This window comes from Protopterus annectens, chromosome 16.part0 (assembly GCF_019279795.1).
Source record: "Protopterus annectens isolate FY-2018-M chromosome 16.part0, PAN1.0, whole genome shotgun sequence".
Taxonomy (NCBI): domain Eukaryota; kingdom Metazoa; phylum Chordata; order Ceratodontiformes; family Protopteridae; genus Protopterus; species Protopterus annectens.
This window is the reverse complement of record NC_056750.1, coordinates 63,989,464-63,998,770: the sequence shown is the minus strand read 5'-3', so window position 1 is coordinate 63,998,770 and position 9,307 is coordinate 63,989,464. Positions and strand designations below refer to the sequence as shown.

At 40.1% G+C, this 9,307-nt stretch overlaps 1 long non-coding RNA gene across 2 annotated transcripts in view; it reads right to left on the bottom strand.

Annotated features, from left to right (window-relative positions):
* Positions 1-2,561: 2,561 nt before the first annotated feature.
* Positions 2,562-9,307, bottom strand: part of LOC122790286 — a 165,638-nt gene continuing 158,892 nt past the window's right edge. For both annotated transcript variants that reach the window (XR_006362979.1, XR_006362978.1), the window contains exon 3: positions 2,562-2,630. This is a non-coding gene — a long non-coding RNA (uncharacterized LOC122790286). The remainder of the gene's footprint in view (positions 2,631-9,307) is intronic.

Sequence of the window (9,307 nt, the reverse complement as noted above, 5' to 3'; positions counted from 1 at the left end):
AGTGGTGAAATGGGGGAAAGCAGGGGATAAAACATTAAGAAAAACAGCTAGGGATGTGCAGGATGGGTGTAGGAAAGGACCATACTGCAGCAACAGCTCTGACTGATGTGGAAAATTTGGAATTTACAGCCTGACAACCCACAGGGAGGGAAGTTGGCAACATACATTTGTAGAGTAATTTTAGTGTTGATTGATTTATGTCAGTTGACATGGGGGCAAAATGTAGAGCTATGTATGGGGCAATGATTTTTTTTGTGGGATAGATGCCCCTTTTTTTTTATTAAGGTGAGAGTGGGATGTTGGGGAAAGGTTGTAGTTATTTGGGGAGGTAGGTTGGGTAGGATAGGTTGCATTCACAGACAAGACACACAAGACAGCAGATGGGGTATGTGACACATGAGGGGGTTAAACACCTTGGACAGGAAGGGTGGTTGGGAATCAGAGGCCCATGAGCCCCCAAATGGATACAGTGGGACTGAGGTCCCCACCCATGGGGTGTCACCACTGCACTTTCATGGCCCCGAAGGTGGCTGTGCTGGGGGCTGGATGACAGGGGCAGCCTGTCCCTCCAGGTACACCAGGTGGCCCTCCATCTGGTGCAGCCATCTATCCAACTCACAGCAGATGACGCTGTGCACCGTACCCTGGAACTTGCGCCGGGTGACAGGCTCCTCTCCATGCCTGCACCTGGGGAGAGACAGGCCCCATCCCCTGAGGTGGTTCCACCCAAAGGTGATGCAGGACCAGCAGATGAGGAAGTTCTATGGTGTTGAGCTTATCGAAGATATATTGGTTAGTCATGACCAAAACATTTCAAAATTAGTTATACCAGCATGCATGGGTATTCCAATTAACCCAAACCAACATATTACAAACAGTTGCATAGCAAACAGAACACGTGCATAAATGGAACAATAGGAAGCATTTTAACAGCATGCACGATACATTGATGGCAACAGACCACCAATAATGGCATTTGAAAAAAGTATATTAAAATGCAACCAATTAAATATATGAACAAAAATAGAACACATGCCCCAACAATATGTTTTGAGAACAACATACCTGTAGTATATGAATAATAATTATTGATGCAGATGAGGGGGTGGGGTGAGAGAAAAAAGTTCATTAACAACTGTATAGGCTTCGATTTTTTCACAACAGTACTGCCTAATACTCTACAGGTCTGCCCTCACTTTACATCTACCTATGGCCCAGAGCTTCTGTAGCACATACATACCCGTTAGACTGTCAACCTGTAATGGCATTCAGGCAGACTGGGATAACAATGGCTACATTAATGGAGGGGGCTTGTACATGTCAGAGTTACATACTTGACAGAGAAGGGGTACCCTGCACAGATGTTGTGTATGTTTGCTACTGGCATATTTCCCTGGATTCTTATCTGTGTCCAAGGTTATTGGCAGTAGTGACCATTAGCCGTGACAGTGTGACACTTGAGGTATCGGGGAGAGTGCATGGTGTATATACATATCCTGTTGTCATTACCAGGCATATGGGTTTGGACAGTGGAACAGTTGTACATGGTGTATTAGTATACCATTCATACAGCTACTACATGCATTTCTTTATCAAGACCTTTGGAGAAAATATCTGTTAACACATTCTGTTTCCACAAATTTTCAGGATTTCTTTAGCGTATATATATATATATATATATATATATATATATATACATCTCAGTACCACTCCCTTGATTCGAACTGTGTCTGGGTGTGCTAAAATGAACAACAGGGCTATTTTTCATCACACTAAGCTAGTGGGAAACTGATTTATCTTGTTTGACTGATTTCTGCCTAATACTCTCTGGGTTAGACAGTCTGACCATTTTAATTCTGACATTTATGCATGGCAGATAATTATTGTACTGTGTATTAATCCTTTGAAATAATACAATCTGGAAAGCAAAGGTTAACACAAGAATGCAGTGCTGCAGGGGACACACTATAATACTGTAGACATTACTATTCAGGGTTCAGAACTTAGTGCATACAATATTTCATATTTCCTTTATATCTTGTTTTACAGCTTCTGTGCGGAGTTTGCATGTCCTCCCCATGGTCAAGTGACTTTAAAGACATGCAGGTAGGTGTGAGCATGAGGGGTGTGCCTTCCTTAAAGGTGGACTGGCAACTCAACACCATAAAAAATTCACTGCCAATCATTAGCAGACCAGAGTTCCCCTGTGGCAACCCCTAACCAGGAAAAGCCGAAAGACAGCTTTTATTCTACTGTTTTGCATACTAGCTGGTTCTCAGAACAGCCTCAGTTACTTCATGCTGTCAATGCCATATGTGCTGTGAAGAACCTGTACACATTTTATTTCTACAACAATATACCAGAGTAAACACAACAGTTTGTGGTATACAGCTTTATTACAGTGAAATGGCACTTTTATTAACTGATATACTGTGGATGAATATTAATGTGATAAACATCATTTATTCATTAGACACAGTACATGCTATACCTACTGGCAGTAAATAATGTACTTCTTCTACTTTATGCCACTATATACTGCAAGATAGATCTGTACTCACCAGCCTTTCGGCACATCTGTGTCATTCTGTCTGTATGAGCCTCAATGTTACTAGACCTCTCTGCTGCAGCTGTAGGGGTAAGAAACAAACATTATGCATACCCATCTATCACATACTCAGGCTAGAATCTGGTACACCTATATCTGTGATACTTACAAATTGCTGGAGCATGGTTGTCCCGAGCATCTTGGATCCATTGGGCCAAGATCACCCCCTTCCTCTTCTTTAGGTCAGCATAATGATGCCATACCTGCTCAACAGTTTGGGGGATACCAGTGGCACTGGTGAGGTTGTGTACCAGATGGTCCCAGGCCTCTGCTTTATACTGTGAGCCCTGTTACTGGCCCTGCAGCAGTCTATCATCATGGTTTGATACAAGGAGCCAAGCCATGACCCTGGACTCCAAAATGCCCCATCTCTGCACCTGAAAGCGAGCCTTCTCCAACACCTGACATAGTTCCTGCACAGATCAAACTACAACAGGTTTTGGCTGTATTCCCACCTGCATGGTTTAAATAAGGCCATATTCCTGCCCTTTGATGTCATTGGACCATTTTGAAAATGCTACGCTCAGCTAAGTGGTGCGCAAATCTGCTGAGGTGAGTTGCACAGTGCTTAAAGGGGTAAATGCTGAGTACTGCTTAACAGTGCGCAAATCCACTTAGCTGAGCTAACTGCTGCTTAGAATGTACATCTATGCAATGCTTAAACTGGCTAAGCATAGCTGAGCACTGCTTAGCATTGCTCAGTTTTCATTTAAAAAAATATCAGGATTGTAGATTAATTCATCATTACTGACATATTATTAAGTGTATATGATTTAATTTACATGACATTCCCCTATGTGCTTTCATTACATTACCTTGGGGTGTGACTATACTGTATGAGATACTTATGTATACATGGGTGATTTCACATGTTATATGCACTCACACTTCCATTTTGGACCAGCTAAACTACCCTGGGTGACAAATATCACTTACTACATAATTTAACATAAAAAAATTAATTTTAACAATAATTTCCCATGTAAAAATAAAGCGCCTGCCTTGGTACTTGAACCATAAACGCTTCCATGCAAAGCTGGGACTCTAATCACTATGCTGTCTTGTTGATATTTTAGCTATACATTTCTTTTAGCTACTATGAGATGTTTAAGCAATGCTGAGCAGAGGGTTCTAACATGCAAACCAGCTCAGCTACACTTAAACATACCTTAGAATGGAAAAAAAGGAAATTAATAAAATCACTTTATTTACATGTATCAATACTCCTTGTCAGTCACAGTAAGGGCAACTGTAAGGGGACAAATAGGGACAGATTTTAAATATTGCTCTTGCAAACTTAGAAAGTTGGTAGAATAATAGGTTTTGCATTAGCATGACTTTTCCAAAGGATGTGGAGTCTTGGGTTCCTATCAGAAGAGTGCACGCTTAAAATAGCAAAAGCTGTTCTGTAGAAATGAAAACCATGAAAGCTGACAATGTTGAAGGCATGGGACAGTGATTTTTTCCCAGGGAAAAAAATTGCTGGGCTGTTCTCGAGACTTTGCTGTTTTCTCCACCATGGTGTGATCTTGGAGCTGGTATATTTAAGTTCAGGGGTGTGGGGGGCACAGCCTCCTACATCATGGCATATGGAGGGTGAAGCCCCCCACTTTATTTTGTTTGTACATTTTATCTATTTTTTTTTTGGATCAGCAAATTATTTCCCTGGGAAAAAAATTCGCTGGTCTGTGTGTTTGACATTGTCAGCTTTCAAGTTTGACAGAAGAGAGTTCACTATTTTAAGCAGTCGCTCTTCTGATATAGACCCGGAGTATTAAACTCAAATGTTTATCATTATTTACTGACTCCAATCCTCTGCTATTTTCCAGGTAGGGACAGATATTTGGGGAACACACCAAAAATATGAGGCAGCATACCTCTCAACTGTAGAGAATTTTGCAGAATGGCCACATTTTTTAATCATATTTTTGGTTCATTTCTCATACGATTTTGGTTTTCTAGCAAATCATTGGCAAATCACTCAATGCAAAAACCTGTTATTCTCTCAACCTTCCAAGTTTGTAAGAGCAATATTTAAAAAGTGTCTCTATTTTTGGGCCTTTGTCCCCCCATTATTTATGGCTTTGTCCAGATTTCTTGCTCTAAGAGGTTGAGAGGTATGTGAGGCAGACATCTGGACATTATGCAAAAACCTGTACAATTGAGGGGTATGGCCATACTGCACTTTCGCAATGCAGGAGGTGTGTGTCAGTACCTGTCACACACCCCCTGCATCACTTCTTATCTACATAGCTGCTTTCAGTGTCCACAGACACTGAAAGCACTTGGAAAGTGTCATACGGCACTTTGACAATGCAGGGGGTGTGTGACAGTGGGTTCATGTTAGAACGTCGACAACTGACTATATCGACAAGTAGCCCTTCAGCACGAAATAAACGAAACCTCAAAGCATCAAAATTTCAAATAACTGACATCTACTTAATCGACGCCAATTCAACCGACAGCCACTTAATCGACAGCTACATAATGCAAATATACACACTGCAGCATATATATATACATCGCCGACACTCACTTCATCGAGACGACTTCACCGACAATCCACTTTACCGACAACGCGCTACACCCACATCCCATATTACAGGTAAAGGGTATTAAAATATGTTGAGTGGGGGATGTATTTATAATGTCAGACTAAGTGACATATGTTTATAAATACATCCCCTACCTCACATATGTTAATACCCGTTACCTGTAATACGCGATGTTGGTGTAGCGCGTTGTCGGTGAAGTGGATGTCGGTTATTTGAAATTTTGATGCTTTGAGGTTTCGTTTATTTCGTGCTGCAGGGCTACTTGTCGATATAGTCAGTTGTCGACGTTCTAACATGAACCCGTGACAGTACCTGTCACACTCCCCCTGCATTGCTTCCTATTTACATAGCTGCGTTCAGTGTCTGCGGACACTGAAAGCACTTGGAAAGTGCCATACACACTTTGACAATGCAGTATCTGTCACATACACCCTCATTGCTTCCTATCTACATAGCTGCTTTCAGTGTCTGTGGACACTGAAAGCACTTGTCACACACTCCCTGCATTTTTTTCATGAGCTCCTATCTATTTCAGTGTCCGTAGACACTATTTTACTATTATATTTGCTTTTAGTGTCCGCGGACACTGAAATGCATTTAAAAAGTGCCATATGGCACTTTGAGAGTGCATGGGGCATGTTAGATATATGGGCACTACTTAAACACACCCCATGAACTCAGTAGTGTTCATGTCCACTTAGCCTTAGCAGTAGCACACCTTCATGAATATGCAAGGCGAGCTGCTGTTAAGGCTATGCAGAAACTGACACGGTTCACTCTGTGCTGGAATAGCACTAATCCTGCATGGAGTTTATTGAATCCTGGAGTATATTTGTCATTTTATTAACATTGTATTTCACTTATTGTCCTGCAGGATTATCCATTGCAGTCTGTGTGATACATTAACATTGTAAACGTTACACATTGACTCAGTACACTTTTTTATCGTTTCTGCCTCAGCATTATATTGTTTCCTTCCATTATTCAAATCGTTTTCATTGATTACATTTGCAGATACTGTATTCCATGGCTTCTTCTTCTGTCTTTCTTGTGTGTTTTTATCTGGCCTGAGTAGTGGCAGGAAAGGGATTTGTACCAATCCACCAAATGTGTTATCAAACAAAAACAAATACAAATAGTCTCCAACTAATTTCTAAATAAATCCATTTTCTGAGGAAAAAAGAAGTGACTGTTTTCTAACAGAATGTTTATATTTCTTTCACTTATTATTATATGTCACGTTTATAACACAAGAAGAAACACATTTTAAAAATGGCTATAATAAGTCCAAGGTACGCAAGGCTAACATTTTTTTTCATGATCCATAAAACTGACATTTGTTGGCAGGTTTTATTGTGTGAACCAAAAAAACTGTCAGAGGTATTATGTTACTTGCACCAAAAAGCAAGAAAGTACAAATCCAAAGCAAGGTGAATATGCATTATAACACCTTGATTTGGTGTATACAAAGACTTTCCTGACAGGTTAGTGAGTGATATAAGGCTAAGGGGATTACTGAGATGGAATGAGGGTAACCAGTGTGTTTGCAAACATTTGAAAGTTTAAACAACACAAAGTGCAATCGTAACGACAGTGTGATATGCCACAGACATAGCAAGGAAAAATGGAAAAATGCTACTGGCTTTTCAGAAAGGAAACTCATAAAAAATGAATTAAATTGTACTACACCTGTATAAAATTATGAAAAATCTTCAGTAAATATAGTGTTTAAAAGAAATATGTAAATCTGTATGTAATGAAAATGTATTTTTGTATTGTAGAAATGTAATGACATTTATTTTAATCTTGTGTCTACTTCTTCACTGTGCAAATGTCTGCAGTGTAGGTGTAATAGTTCTTAGAAGTTATCCCACTAGGTGAACCTCCCCCCAAAGTACGCAATGGTGGCAACAGGAAGCCATCTTCTAAAAACTGAAAAGAACGCATCTGGAGAGTTTGTTTTGGAGACTTATAAACAGAATAACTTAATTCAGAAATTACATGAATTACTGCTTTGCCTGGAAAAGAATTAGTTGTTGAATTATAGTACTGGAGAATATGGTTAGAGACAGAGTTCAAGCTATATTAAACTGCCTTTAAAGACTTGGAAATTTCTATTTTTGATTTAGAAAAATAGTGACAGTTAGGGCAAAATATATCTTTTGGCCACAAGCAGATAATTTCTGGTTTAGATGTTAGACATATGTCTGAACAGTCTGTTTTATTTTCAATTTCTTGTGCGAGTTTTGCACTGTTTGCTTATTTATTTGGAAATTAACTGGTTTTTAACTATTTTTCTAAGTATAGAGTTCTACGGTTTGACTTTAGAAGCTTGTGGGTGATGCTTTATTTATTAACTTAAAGGCTTATCCATTTTAGTGGTACCTTCTTGTGTGGTGTCTGCCATAAGAAAGATGACTTCTCAGAGTTAATTAATAACAGTGAAGGTAAACAGTAAGATCTGTTTTGTTCTGTTACTTTTGATTAATGGGTATTACTGATGACTTAAAGCCTGGAAAGAAGGATGTCTATGATAGAGAATTGTCTTTTGCCCCATTCTCAAAAATATTGTGCCAGTGTCTGTGAATGTGCTCTCCTGTGGTGTGTGTGTGTGTGTGTGTGTGTGTGTGTGTGTGTGTGTGTGTGTGTGTGTGTGTGTGCGTGTGCGTGTGCGTGAGCGTGCAAAACAAAATTACTGTAGTCAAGTATAAGTCCTGGGCTCTGTCTGAGGTCGGCAAAATCTTGGGAAGACAGGGATTATAATCTGCTCTATAGCTGGACTTTGCAATAATCCAAAGCAGAAGTTCTTTATATATTTTTTTGCAAGCTACAGCTGACTTCGGACCAATGGCTGCTTCTCTTCCTGGACCCATCACATCCTGGGAGGGTATCTTGGAGGTGTCCCTTTAGTGGGTTCCTCTCATCCTTCCAGACAGAAAAATCTCTTAACCATTGAGAGATATTTGAATGGTCCTGCAAGTGAAGGAGAGGCATGGAGAAGCATGGATCATATTGCAGCCAGCCTGAGCCATCAACCAAACTTGGTTCACCTATGTCATAGTAAGGGCTTTATTCCTATATGTCAAGGGAGGTGAACTAGTAGTGCATATTTGCCATATACCCTTAAGGATAATAGCCCTTTTATATATTAACTGGCATCAGTGGTGGGATTCAAACACCATACAGATGGCATTGTCCTGTGTAGATATTGACATCAGTGGTATGCGAGTTAAAGCCCATAGGCTGTGTCCATCACATATTAATTGGTGGCAGTAGTACACTCTTTTACGTTAGACCTATGTAATCCTTAAGGCAGTTTTGGTTACCAAAACATGTGCATACCCTCGGGTAAACATGATAAATATGCTGCACTTTATCTTGCACAGCTGAACATGTGCATACCCTCGGGTAGACATGATAAATATGCTGCACTATATCTTGCACAGCTGAACATGTGCATACCCTTGGGTAGACATGATAAATATGCTGCACTATATCTTGCACAGCTGAACATGTGCATACCCTTGGGTAAACATGATAAATATGCTGCACTATATCTTGCACAGCTGAACATGTGCATACCCTTGGGTAGACATGATAAGTATGCTGCACTATATCTTGCACAGCTGTTATTTTATTTTCTAGTCAGAGTAGTTTGGAAAACATGCAAAAGTGAGCTCTGCAGAGTATGAAAATGCATCCACTACAGCTGACTAAGGGACTTTTGTGTGAGAGTATACCCACAAAGGACATGATATCAGGCTTGTGGACAGCTGAAACACATTCCACTTAAAAAGAAGACAGACAGACTGGTAGTGGCTGCAGGTGTAGAACATGTAACAAAGCAACTCGGTCCATCCCCAGATGATGTCAGCATCCGGCTGAAATTAAAGAGACTGGAGCTGGAGATGAAATGCCACAAAGTTAAGGAATTTGAGGGAATGAAACAGCCATAGACAGATGAAAGAGAACAGCAGACCAGCATAAGAAGAAGATGTTGGTTCTTTGTCAAAGGCATATAGCGAGTATGGGAAGACAAACTATAGCTGCTAAGGTCAGTACCAAAGTGTTTCCTTAGTATAAAGTGGGGGACAACTTCGCTATTATTTATTCCAGCATTTGAATGAGTATGCAATCAGCAACA